The sequence below is a fragment of the Pristiophorus japonicus genome, chromosome 22 (genome assembly GCF_044704955.1).
Source record: "Pristiophorus japonicus isolate sPriJap1 chromosome 22, sPriJap1.hap1, whole genome shotgun sequence".
Taxonomy (NCBI): domain Eukaryota; kingdom Metazoa; phylum Chordata; class Chondrichthyes; family Pristiophoridae; genus Pristiophorus; species Pristiophorus japonicus.
Window position 1 is genome coordinate 28267846 of NC_091998.1, and position 14148 is coordinate 28281993.

At 43.1% G+C, this 14148-nt stretch overlaps 1 protein-coding gene across 6 annotated transcripts in view; it reads right to left on the bottom strand.

Annotated features, from left to right (window-relative positions):
* The window catches only part of bmpr1aa (bone morphogenetic protein receptor, type IAa), a 249730-nt gene that overhangs the window by 85561 nt on the left and 150021 nt on the right, over positions 1-14148 (bottom strand). Inside the window, exon 1 of one of the 6 annotated variants that reach the window (XM_070865841.1) lies at positions 3802-3888. The exons of the other annotated variants lie outside the window; for them this stretch is intronic. The gene's annotated coding sequence lies outside the window, so the exon portion shown is untranslated. Of the gene's footprint in view, positions 1-3801; positions 3889-14148 lie in introns of those variants that run through there. 6 annotated transcript variants of the gene reach the window in all.

Here is a 14148-nt window from a genome sequence, read left to right on the forward strand (position 1 = left end):
TCAAATGCCTTTTGGAAGACCATATACACCATAACAACTGTACTACCCCACATCAACTCTCTCCATTCCTTCATCAAAGAACTTCGTGGAGATACCCCTCATTCCACTAGGCTTTCCCACACATTATTGTCTGTAAAATTACTGAAGGCTTAATGTCAATTATCAGTAACCTTTTTAAAAAAAAAACCTGGGGAATACGTGTTCATCAAGGTAATGGATTGGCGAGAAGGGGCGAAAAGAGGGGGAAAAATCCCATTTTCATGAATCCAGCGTTGGCACCAAGCACGCCCGGTCCAAGTAATTAGCTGCAGAGTAATGTTTCCTTCACTCGGTGCCCAAGTTGTAACAGAGTGACATTTTTATTTTCCAAAACAGCTATCTGAGTGAGATTGCCAATTTAATGATGGTTACAGCCAAATTAGGGGCAATGATGTACTGTGGGCTTGCGTCGACTAAAAGTTTGAGTAAAAACTCGAGCTTCATTTCACATTGAATCTTTGCAACTGACAGAGGTGATTTTCACTTCAGAAGTTGGCTGCATTTGTATTCAGGTCTCAGAGGCGAAATGCTAGTGTGTTTAAACCTTTGTGCCACCCTGCCCTTTTACAAAGCTGGCTTTCTGTACAATGTCGGCTGTTATTAATGGTGCGGTGACCTACAAAATCAAAAGTTGCTTTGCCGTACAAGATTTCAAAAATGGCAATTCACCTTTCTAGAAAATCAAGAGAGGGGTTTTTGAAATTTAAGTTTAAATGTCCATTCTGTGTGTTTTCTATATTTTGAAAGACTAGTGATGACCTCATTGGAAGGGTCACTGCTGAAGTGTTGAGAGCACGCTGAAATATCCATCTAATTGGAGTGAAAGATTACCAAAACATCGTGGAGTAATGACTGTTCACGTAGGATACTTCAGTATCTCCCAGTGAAGTTGTCCTGCTAATTATTCAAACCAAATTATTCAGTCACACATTTTTTAAAAATCTTGTTGATAGCGAAATATATTAAAGTTAAACACAGTTGTCGGCAGCTACTGCTTTAAAAAATTAGCTTTATACATGCATCCAAAACAATTCCATTCATCATTCGCAACCTAAAACACGTAATCTTACCCCATTTAAAAAAATAAGTTCAGTAGTTCAATCAGAGAGAGAATAATTGCTTAGTGTGGAGAAATTTAATCCTGCACATTGTAATCTCTACCCATGAGCGGCAGTGATATATTGTCTCCTTTCTGCTGGCTCGCAGACTTCATTGTGGGCAGGTAATAACAGTCGCAGTTGGGGGGCTGCATTGCAAACCCGGACTCGAACTAATAGATCAAACTGGAGGACAGTATGCTGTAATGAAGCATTTGGGACACACACGATTTGGAACCTTTTTTTCCTTGGGAAACCTTAACCACAATTAAATATTTTAGAGTTTGAGTCTGTAAGTAGCCATCTTAAATAGCAAGCAAGTTTTCAGTAGTCTGATAAAGGTGCGGCAATGGTGTGCCACGGAGATCCCCAGGACTGAGCCCATTGTATGCCATCAGGGAGTTATGCAATCGCTATTCATGTACTTCAGTTCATCAAAATCCAAATCGGGCCACGTGAATTGATTGACTGATGGTTATGGTGGCACAGGTGAAAAGATAGTTATGGTGCTTTGATAATAGACCTACGACAAGATTATTCTGCATGAAGTTAGGTTGTTCACTCAAACTATTTTGATTAAAAGGTTTCCAACTGCATTACTATTTTAGTTGGTTCTTTGATGTTTCAGCTGTGTTCTTACATTTTAGTCAATTTCTAATTCTGCAGTGAAGACATATTACAGCTTTAAAACGTGCTCAGAATTTTGCTACGGTCATGCGTTGCTCAAGTGTAGTTTGAGATAAAATGCTTCCAGATTAACAGCCATTTTTTGTGTGAAATACTCGAGATCCCTTTCTACCAAGTCTTGGTTCACATTTTTGCTGTACGTAGTAAAATGGGTAGCATACACAGTTAATGTTTCATTCTGACTAGTCATTTTATTTGATGGCTCAGTGGATAAAATAAAAGCCTAGTGTCATACTGACCCATACTGAGCAGGAAGGTGGCAAGATCTATTCCAGGTCTGTGGAGATTAGCTGATTTCAGCTAGAACATTGGCCCCAAGTTTCCACATGATTTGCTCCTGATTTTTAGGAGCAACTGGTGTAGAACGGAGTATCTTAGAAATCGGAATTCTCGTCATTTAGTTTGCTCCAGTTCTAGTCAGTTAGAACAGTTTTACTTTGGAACAGAATTTTTTTTTCCACTTGCCACTTACGCCTGATTTCAAAGTTTCGTGAGTGAAAACTTACTCCAAACTAACTTAGAATGGAGTAAGTGAAGATTTTTGTACGCTCGAAAAAACCTTGTCTACACTTTAGAAAATCAGGCGTAGGTTACAAATCAGGCGTAGGGAATGGTGGGTGGCCGGGGGGGGGGGGGTTTAAAAGGAAGTTTACAAACATTAAACACTTCAGTTTTACAAATAAAGAGCCATCAATAATAAATGATAAATACATCAATAAATCAACCAATAAACCAATCAAAAAAAATTAATAAGAAATAATTTTTTTTTAAAAATCAATAAATAAAACATTTTCTACTTACCGACTGCAGCACCGGGAGCCCTCCAACAGCGTGCTGGGATGCCCCCCTCAGTGTGTCTCTATCTCTCTGTCTGTGTCTCTCATTCTCTGTCTGTCAGTGTCTGTGTTTCTGACAGTGAGGGGAGGGGGTAGAGGGGGGTAGGGATGGGGGAGATGGGGGAAAGGAGATTGGGGGGGGAGGAGGAGATTGGGGGAGGGGGAGGAGGAGATTGGGGGGGGGAGGAGGAGATTGGGGGGGGGGGAAGGAGGAGATTTGGGGGGGGGGAAGGAGATTTGGGGGGGGGGGGAGGAGATTTGGGGGGGGGGGGAGGAGATTTGGGGGGGGGGGGGAGGAGATTTGGGGGGGGGGGGGAGGAGATTTGGGGGGGGGGGAGGAGATTGGGGGGGGGGGGAGGAGAGCCTTAATCACGCAGCCCCAGTGAGGCCATTCGGCCAGGGCTAGGGGCTGCGTGCTTCGGGCCTCTCCCACACAGTTTCAGGCGCCTGGAGCTACTGCACTTGCGTGCCCACTGTAGCGCGCATGTGCAGAAGTCCCGGCACTGTTTTCAGCGCAGGGACCTGGCTCCGCCCCCTACAGCTCCTGCTGCGCTCCGCCGAGGGCCAGAGGACCTGCAGGGAGGTGGAGAATACGGAGGTTTTTTTAGGCGCACTTTGTGGCGCGAAAAACGGGCGTCCAGGTCGGGACTGCGCCGTTCTAGGCGCGGCTCGAAACTTGGGCCCAATGTATTGGTCTCTGTGACCTTGGGCAAAGGGGGGGGGGGGATGCGAAAAGATCGAGAAAACCGCATTGCTGATTGCTGTCCAGTCGTCACTGCTAGGAGTGAGGACAGACTCAAGCCCCACTTGGATATTTCACTGACAAAAATAACCTGCCTATACTCATTTTTAAGGCTCAAACATGAATGGCAATGTGGCAAGTGTCGGCGGTTGCCAGTGCCTTTAGAACTCGATGAGTCACTTCCTCCCGAAGCAGAAGGGAGAAAATTGAAGGTCAGGAAAGTAGGCTCTGTTTCAATTAGTTTAGTTTGCGGAGAATGGAAATGTATGCTCATTTACATTATAGCTGGAGAGGGGAAGGAAAGTTATTTTAACATTGTATTCAAACAGAATCCATATCGTAGATCTGCAAAATGCTGTGATAATTATGTAATACTGTAGAGAGCTAATACATTACTTACTACTGACATGGTCATCAGAATGCACATATCAATATGTATTCCTGCTGAGTCATAAACTTAATCCATTTATACTGAGCCTAGTTTCACGACACGCCAGACAAATTGGAAAAGATTGCCATCTCTTGTCTCTTCTCTTCCCTCTCCCCTCCACTGTCTTATCCCGCATCTGCCTTGTCTTGTATGCAAGCACAGGCTGAAGAAAAAAAACATAGTCCTTTACATTTCTAATCTCCTTTTAAGTCAGACATTTTTTTGCTTGAAAAAATATGATCTAGTTACGGAAATTAATTATAAATGGAACAGCACATTTAAAAAGCCATAAAACATCAAAGCAACTATAGAAATACACATGATGAAAATTAAAGCACTGTACAAGTTGCGCATCACAATGTTCAATCATTTTGTGAAATACTAGGATTTTGGTTTGCTTCCTGTGATAGCACATCCATCCACAAAATTGGCAGTTTGTTCTATTTAGTGCAGAAAAAAGTTCCATCAAGCTATCAGGCTTAATTAGCAGCCACTTCCTCAGCAATTGTCCATAATTGGATGCCACGGTCATGGTGGCGGCTGGTTCCTTCTACTTCCATCTGCTCACTGCATCCAAACACTTAGGCTTCTTTCTCATTCTCACTTCCCCGAGCAGCAGCAGCATCATCCCGCATATCATTAACTGTCCGGAGGTCAAGACATCCTCCTCCTCAATACGAACAACAGATTCAACAGAGTCGCAGTAGAGAACTCAGATGCTCAAGAGGCTGGGTATTTCAGAGTTGGTCATTACTGCCTGTATAGGATCCGATGGAGCTGCTTCCTCTGTAGAAGGGATACATTTACATTGCTGAAAGTACAGGTAGTTGGCAATGCATTCTGCTTTCAGCTCCCCCCATGATGAACAGATCACATGCAGGCCTGCAGAACACCCAACGACAATGGCACGTCAGCATCATACATGGCAATCACATTTCACACCAAACATTTCTTGTGCTGTTTTATACCATAAACGACACACGCATCCATTGGTTGGATCATGGTCATTTGTTTGGTGGTAAAAAAATTAGTTCTATCACATGTAGATGCAAGTACCTCAAGCAACCCCCAGATGCCAACTATTAAGGCGACTTCTCTGACTAAAGTATGGCATCAAAAGGCAAAGTGAGTCAGCCACATCTCAAGAAGACAGACTATTATCTGAATGGTGACAGATTAGGAAAAGGGGAGGTGCAATGAGACCTGGGTGTCATGGTACATCAGTCATTGAAGGTTGGCATGCAGGTACAGCAGGCGGTTAAGAAAGCAAATGGCATGTTGGCCTTCATAGCGAGGGGATTTGAGTACAGGGGCAGGGAGGTGTTGCTACAGTTGTACAGGGCCTTGGTGAGGCCACACCTGGAGTATTGTGTACAGTTTTGGTCTCCTAACTTGAGGAAGGACATTCTTGCTATTGAGGGAGTGCAGCGAAGATTCACCAGACTGATTCCCGGGATGGTGGGACTGACCTATCAAGAAAGACTGGATCAACTGGGCTTGTATTCACTGGAGTTCAGAAGAATGAGAGGGGACCTCAGAAACGTTTAAAATTCTGACGGGTTTAGACAGGTTAGATGCAGGAAGAATGTTCCCAATGTTGGGGAAGTCCAGAACCAGGGGTCACAGTCTAAGGATAAGGGGTAAGCCATTTAGGACCGAGATGAGGAGAAACTTCTTCACCCAGAGAGTGGTGAACCTGTGGAATTCTCTACCACAGAAAGTAGTTGAGGCCAATTCACTAAATATATTCAAAAGGGAGTTAGATGAAGTCCTTACTACTCGGGGGATCAAGGGGTATGGCGAGAAAGCAGGAAGGGGGTACTGAAGTTGCATGTTCAGCCATGAACTCATTGAATGGCGGTGCAGGCTAGAAGGGCTGAATGGCCTATTCCTGCACCTATTTTCTATGTTTCTATGTTAATACCTGTGGCACCAATCATTCACACCTTTTCGTTACTTCTGCTGGTTAAAGATGCCAAGTGAAAGTATCACAAAAAGGGCTTTTTGGAATTGCCAGACCCCCGCCCTAGTCTTGCCAGTGCAAACTATGACAGTAATTCACTGCTTAGGTTTTTCCCCTTGATGAAAGCTAATGTTCTGCTTGGATGAAGAAACTTGTAAAAAAGACCTGTCTCCGCAGCATACTAGCCGAGTTACACATCCACTTCCTTTGGTTACAACATTTCTTGTAATCAGTGGGAATTTTTCCCCCCAGGTTTATTGGCATAGTGGGAAGATCGTTATGTTTCTGTACCACATCTTAATTTCTTCAGGATGCTCCTCCACATATTTTATGATCTTGTAATTTTCTTCAAATGATAAAGGTCCGGTAATTTGGCTAGCCACATTTTCAAATTGCTTTCTGACTTCACTCAATGATGTCTTGAATTCAGGTGGGGGAGGGCTGCCGTACCTGGGCCACTTGATGTTGATCAAGGGTTGAATTAGAATAAAGCAGAAGATTTTACTGGTGAAGACCCATTTGCAGTGGAATTTGAATGATCAAAAACATTTAAAATGAGTAGAGCAACAGATTTTCAATGCATTTTCAATGGGAGATATGTTGACAATTTGAATAAAGCAACTTCAAATAACTGTGTACAAAGTAAATGTGAGACTGTTTAGAAGTTTTCCTTTTGAGTTTTTTTTTAAAGACAATATCCATACAACAAAAGGTAGGGTAGACTGGTTGGGAAGATAACCTGTACAACAAAATGCACATATAATAGCGCCATTAATATAGTAAAACATCCCAATCTATACATCAAAGATTACGGTATACTTTTTCTTTACAGCTTGTTAATCAAGTTATTTCTCAACAAACATCCACTCTGGTGTTTTTAAATAAGCAGAAAGGCAAGATAGTTGAAGCAAAGTCATTAGGGTAATTCAAAATGTACTTGAATGCCAATGTGGGAGAGTTAGGATGCTAGAGGGATGATCATCAATAAAACAAATAGCTTTGCACCTATGTGTTTCTTCCAGTCATGATTTATGTACGAATAAGATGGCTAGGAACACAAGCTGTGAAGCACAGATCCCCTCCCCCAACCCCTCTCCTCCAAAGGCACCAGTTAATGCTACGATAATGTTCCACTGACGGGTCAACAATCACAAGTTCGAGTGCAAGGTGTAGTATTGAGGATTTTGGTAAGGAACCTTCTTCCAACATTCCACTGTTTGCCCATTACAATGGACGAAAATTGTTATCTAACTTAGGATAACAATTGATGTCAGCTGTAATTGGCAAAGAGTGGAGCATTTGAAGGAAGTTTGTTACGAGCAAAACCTCCGATCCAGTAAGACAGCTGATCATTTCCCTCCCATCATTTTCAAGACGAAAGTTCTAGCCTAGTGTTTGAACATAGCCTTGGCTTATGCCATCTCTTTAATCTTAATCAGTTCTAATTTCCCTTCTCTTTGGAAATTCACTTTAATTCAACCTGCTTACCCTAACTACTGCCCTTACATTTGTATTTTCTAAAGTTGCAGTTAAATGTCAATCGCCACCTTGACAGTTTTTGCCTAATCCATGATTGCCAGCACAGATTTCAGCATGGCATTCCACTATTAATCCTGTTGTCAATGTTACGTACCCGTGGAACTCTGCTTGAGCACTTTCAGAAATCACCTGTCATCACCTTGCATGTCTTCAATAGGGTCTGGCACTGTGCAGTTCTCAACAAGTTATCATTATGTGGCTTATGTTCACAGATTTCTAGTTTCCTCTCAAATTGCTGTACGTTATAGCTGACGGCATATCCTCCAACACTTTTCCCAGAAAGTCAGAAGCTCTCTCCAAGCCTCTTGCTCCTTCTTCATATCACTGATCACTCTTTCATCACACAACCCTATCCACTGGTTTACTGATAATTTCACTCTACGTTAATCAACTTCCCTCAAAACCCACATCAGTGTTCAAAACCTCTCGTCCTCTTGCCATACAGTAGTTGAATCACTACACTTTGATCTCCAATATGCAATGAAAATCTTGTTTTCCAATTCTACAAAGAAACTATTTTTTCAACTCTCAAGAGCTATCACCTCTCATCTATGATTGTTCCATCAGTCCCAACATGGTATTAGCGGAAATATGTGGGGGAAAAAAGTAAATTACATTTTTACAACGCATTTTCCTCTTTATACTGCAGGCTGCAATAATCATCCCATGAAATAGTATAATCACAGAATTATAATCCATTTGCATTCACAGATGTGCAGGATCTAGGATGCAAGTGATAATAAATGGGCCAAATCAATAACACCTGTGAGATAACCAGGCAGGCCAAGGGAGTGGCTGTGAGCATGGGAGAGAAAACATATGTGGAGAGTGAGATTGAACATGGTGAAGAGAGCAGAGATATCCAAGAAAATAAGGCAGCCTGATTTCAGATGCAGATTGAAGTCAGCAAGGTGAAAGCGAAAGATGTAAGCCAAGTCTTGATCAGGCCCAGGATATTAATTAATCTGCACTTCTGGGATTAAGGTCATAGATATGGAAAGCCTAATTATTAAAAGACTGATTTCTGTGGGTGATGAGAAGGGACTTTGACAACCAAAGTTGCTGGGGGACGGAAGAGATCAGAAGGAGTGTGTAAAGACTCATGGGAAGATGGGAAAGAATGAAGAAATTGACCATCAAAAAGCACAGTAAATTAAGAGCAGGTAATAAGGTGGTTGCCCTGGGACAGCTAATGGCATGTGCTACTGTAGATTCAGTAAAGAATGCCCAGGTTGGAACAAAAGGTGGAAAGACAGAAATATACATAGAAACCAGAACATGGAAACAGGTTCAACCCAATTATTTTGTGTTTGTGTTTATCCTACAAATGAGCAGTAGTATTAATACGATTCACTTTTCCCTGTATCCCCCTATTCTTAAAAGCTGACAATCTCTGCTTTAATCACTAACTCTGGTAGACAATCACCTTGAATGCCATCATGATAGAAGTTCTGTTGGTGGTAGTAATGGATGGGGTAGAAGAGTGGCATTAACATGCTATAATCTGAGGGGCAGATACAGGAAGAGAGGTAGGGAATGAGGTAAGAGACCATGGCTAGACAGAAAGAAAGCAGAGGAGCTAGAGTCCACAGCCAATAAAGCAGGTGACTAGACAGGAAACAACCAGTAATTGGAGCATTAGAAATGTATGAAGTGCTCAAAACAGTTGTGTCAATGCTGACTTTGTTTCAGTGGCACTCTTACTGAGCCATGTCAGGGCTTGCCCAAAGTACCAAGTTGAGGCCTGTTTGGGAGCTGGCAGCATGTGATTCAAAGTTATGAAGTAATTAGAAAGATTCCTATATTCATAGCCATGATGATGACATAACCAACAACCATTTTTATTTGCTGATTTGAGAAAATATGCTTTCCATAACAACATAAGTATATGCCAGAATTCTCAAATCCGAGCAAATCTTCCTGGCCTAAAATAATATTTAAAAAGGTTTTAAAAAAATGTCTCTTTGTATTCCATATCAACTTGCATTTATATAGTGCCTTTAAAGTAGTAAAACGTTCCTCAGCATTTCACAGTAGGATTGTCAAAATTTGACACTGAGCCACATAAGGTATTAGGACAGATGACCAAAAGCTTGGTCAAAGAGGTATGTTTTAAGGAGCGTCTTAAGGAAGGAGAGTTAGAGAGATTCAGGGAGCAAATTACAGAGCTTAGGACCTAGGTAGCTGAAGACATGGCTGCCAATGGTAGAGCAATGAAAATCAGGTATGCGCAAGAGCCCAGAATTAAGGAGCACAGAGATCTCTGAGGATTGTAGGGCTGAAGGAGGACAGAGAGATAGGGAGCAACGAGGCCATGGTGGGATTTTTCAGCAAGGATGAGAAGTTTAAAATCAAGGTGTTGCAAGAGCAGGAGTCAATGTACATCAGCAAGCACAGGTGTGATGGGTGAACAAGACTTGGTGCGAGTTCGGATTTTCATTTTTACTTGCTCCAGCAACCTAGGATGCATCTCATGCAGCCTGGGTGACTGAGCACTGCCAACCTTTTAAGTACCTCCTTGTTATCTATTTTTATCCTATCCAATTTCTCTACTACCTCTTCCTTTACTGTGACATTGGTATCATCCTCTTCTTTGGCGAAGACAGATGCAAAATACTCATTTAGTACCTCAGCCAGGCCTCTGCCTCCATAAAAAGTTCTCCTTTTTGGTCCCGAATTGGCCACATCCTTCCTTTTACTAAACCTAATGATAGTGGATCAAAAATTGGCTCAGTGGCAGGAAGCAAAGGGTCATGGTTGACGGGTGTTTTTGCGACTGGAAGGCTGTTTCCAGTGGGGTTCCACAGGGCTCAGTACTCTGTTCCTTGCTTTTTGCAGTATATATTAATGATTTCGACTTAATGTAGGGTGTGATAAAGAAATTTTCAGATGATACAAATATTGACCGTGTGGTTGACATTGAGGAGGAAGGCTTTAGACTGCAGGAAGATATTGATGAACTGGTCAGAAAAGTGGAAAATGGAACTCAATCCGAAAACTGTGAGGTAATACATTTGGAGAGGAGCAACAAGGAATACACAATAAATGGGAGGATACTGAGAGGTGTGTAGGAGCAGAGGGATCTTGGAGTCCACAGATCCTTAAAGGTAGCAGGACAGGTTGCTAAGCTAGTTAAAAGGCATACGGAATGCTTTCCTTTATTAGCTGAGGCATAGCTAACCGACCTGCGAGGGAACATCAGCGGCAGGTTGGAGCCTTAAAAGGAGCGGCGAGTGGTGGCCTGGAGCAGCGTGGCAGACCCAAACTGCGAGGGAACATCAATGCAGGTCGGAGCCTGAAAAGAAACATACCACTCCAGGGAGCAGCGCGAGCCGGTGCGGCGAGAGATTGCAGAATGACGTGATTGGGGCCTAGAAAATGCTTGGGCTCAGGGAGAGCATGGGCCAGCTCACACTGTGATATGTGCGCGCACTAGGGGGTTCGTGCAGCAGAGTTGGTCTCCAGTCGTCTTGGTTAACCCTTGCCAGTGGACCAAGGCCAACCTCTGTCAAACCCGCGTGGTGGTTGGTGTGCAACGGGCCACCACACGTTAAAAGAAATCTACGCACAGGCATCTTCCACCCTTCAATATGCGGTTCGGGACTTTCCTTCATTAAAACACCACTGAACTCATTGAACTCATTCCTTTTTGGCGTAGAAGCAAGTCATCCTCGATTCAAGGGACCGCCTAAGAATAATAATACAGGAGCATGGAAGTTAATCTAGAACTGTATACAACACTGGTTAGGCCACAGCTTAAGTACTGCGTACAGTTCTGGTCACCACATTACAGGAAAGATGTGATTGCACTGGAGAGGGTGCAGAGAATTATGAAGATGTTATCAGGACTGAAAATTTTAGCTATGAGGAAAGATTGGATAGGCTGGGGTAGTTTATTTGAAACAGAGGAGGCTGAAGGGAGATTTAATTCGGGTGTATAAAATTATGAGGGGCCGAGATAGACTGGATAGGAAGGATCTGTTTCCCTTAGCAGAGGGGTGAATAACCAGACAGCATAAGAACATAAGAAATAGGAGCAGGAGTAGGCCAAATGGCCCCTCGAGCCTGTTCCACCATTTAATACGATCATGACTGATCCGATCATGGACTCATGTCCACTTCCCTGCCCGCTCTCCATAACCTTTTATTCCCTTATCGTTTAAGAAACTGAATAAATTTAAGACAGAAATAGCCAATGTCCCAGCTTCCACAGCTCTGAGGCAGCGAACTCCACAGATCCACAACCCTCAGAAGAAATTTATCCTCACCTCACTTTTAAATGGGCGGCCCCTTATTCTAAGATTATACCCTCTAGTTCTAGTCTCCCCTATCAGCTGAAACATCCTCTCTGCATCCATCTTGTCAAGCCCCCTCATAATCTTATATGTTTCGATTAGATCGCCTCTCATTCTTCTGAATTCCAATAGGGGCCCAACCTACTCAACCTTTCCTCATAAGTCAACCCCCTCATCTCTGAAATCAACCTTCTGAACCTTCTCTGAACTGCCTCCAAAGCAAGTATATCCTTTCGTAAATATGGAAACCAAAACTGCACACAGTATTCCAGCGGTGGCCTCATCAATACCTTGTGCAACTGCAGCAAGACTTCCCCGCTTTTATACTCCATCCCCTTTGCAATAAAGGCCAAGATTCCATTGGCCTTCCTGATCACTTGCTGTACCTGCATACTAACCTTACATGTTTCATGCACAAGTATCCCCAGATCCCGCTGCACTGCATAGAAATATAGCAAATAGGTGCAGGAGTAGGCCATTCGGCCCTTCGAGCCTGCACCACCATTCAACAAGATCATGGCTGATCATTCACCTCAGTACCCCTTTCCTGCTTTCTCTCCATGCCCCTTGATTCCTTTAGCCGCAACGGCTATATCTAACTCCCTCTTGAATATATCCAATGAACTGGCAACAACTCTCTGCGATAGAGAATTCCACAGGTTAACAACTCTGAGTGAAGAAGTTTCTCCTCATCTCAGTCCTAAAAGGCTTACCCCTTATCCTTACACTGTGTCCCCTGGTTCTAGACTTCAACATCGGGAACATCCTTCCTGCATCTAACCTGTCCAGTCCTGTCAGAATTTTAAATGTTTCAATGAGATCCCCTCTCATCCTTCGAAACTCCAGTGAATACAGGCCCAGTCGATTCAGTCTTTCCTCATATGTCAGTCCTGCCATCCTGGGAATCAGTCTGGTGAACCTTCGCTGCACTCCCTCAATAGCAAGAATGTCCTTCCTCAGATTAGATGACCAAAACGGAACACAATAGGTGAGGCCTCACTAAGGCCCTGTACAACTGCAGTAAGACCGCCCTACACCTATACTCAAATCCCCTAGCCATGAAGGCTTACCATTTGCCGCCTTCACAACCTGCTGTACCTGCATGCCAACTTTCAATGACTGATGTACCATGACACCCAGGTCTCGTTGCACCTCCCCTTTTCCTAATCTGCCGCCATTCAGATAATATTCTGCCTTAGTGTTTTTGCCACCAAAGTGGATAACCTCACATTTATCCACATTATACTGCATCTGCTATGATTTGCCCACTCATCTAACCTGTCCAAGTCACCCTGCAGCCTCTTCACATCCTCCTCACAGCTCACACCGCCACCCAGCTTAGTGTCATCTGCAAACTTGGAGATATTACACTCAATTCCTTCATCTAAATCATTAATGTATATTGTAAATAGCTGGGGTCCCAGCACTGAGCCCTGCGGCACCCCACTAGTCACTGCCTGCCATTCTAAAAAGGACCTGTTAATCCTGACTCTCTGCCTCCTGTCTACCAACCAGTTCTCTATCCACATCAGTACATTACCCTCAATACCATGTGCTTTAATTTTGCACACCAATCTCGTGTGGGACCTTGTCAAAAGCCTTTTGAAAGTCCAAATACACCACATTCACTGGTTCTCCCTTTTCCACTCTACCAGTTACATCTTCAAAAATTTTTTGAAGATTTGTCAAGCATGATTTCCCTTTCATAAATCCATGCTGTCTTGGACCGATCCTGTCACTGCTTTCCAAATGCGCTGCTATTTCCTCTTTAATAATTGATTCCAAATTTTCCTCCACTACTGATGTCAGGCTAACCGGTCTATAATTACCCATTTTCTCTCTCCCTCCTTTTTTAAAAAGTGGCGTTACATTAGCTACCCTCCAGTCCATAGGAAACTGATCCAGAGTCGATAAGACTGTTGGAAAATGATCACCAATGCATCTACTATTTCTAGGGCCACTTCCTTAAATACTCTGGGATGCAAACTATCAGGCCCTGGGGATTTAGCGGCCTTCAATCCCATCAATTTCCCTAACACAATTTCCCGCCTAATAAGGATTTCCTTCAGTTCCTCCTTCTCACTCGACCCTCAGTCCCCTACTATTTCCGGAAGGTTATTTATGTCTTCCTTCATGGGAACTGAGAGAATGATCAGCCATGATCTTATTGAATGGCGGTGTAGGCTCCAAGGGCCAAATGGCCTACTCCTGCACCTATTTTCTATGTTTCTAAGACAGAACCAAAGTATTTGTTCAATTGGTCTGCCATTTCTTTGTTCCCCATTATAAATTCATCTGAATCTGATTGCAAGGGTCCTATGTTTGCCTTCACTAATCTTTTTCTCTTCACTTAGCTATAGAAGCTTTTGCAGTCAGTTTTTATGTTCCCAGCAAGCTTACTCTCATACTCTATTTTCCCCCTCCTAATTAAACACTTTGTCCTCCTCTGCTGGATTCTAAATTTCTCCCAGTCCTCAGGTTTGCTGCTTTTTCTGGCCAATTTATATGCCTCTTCCTTGG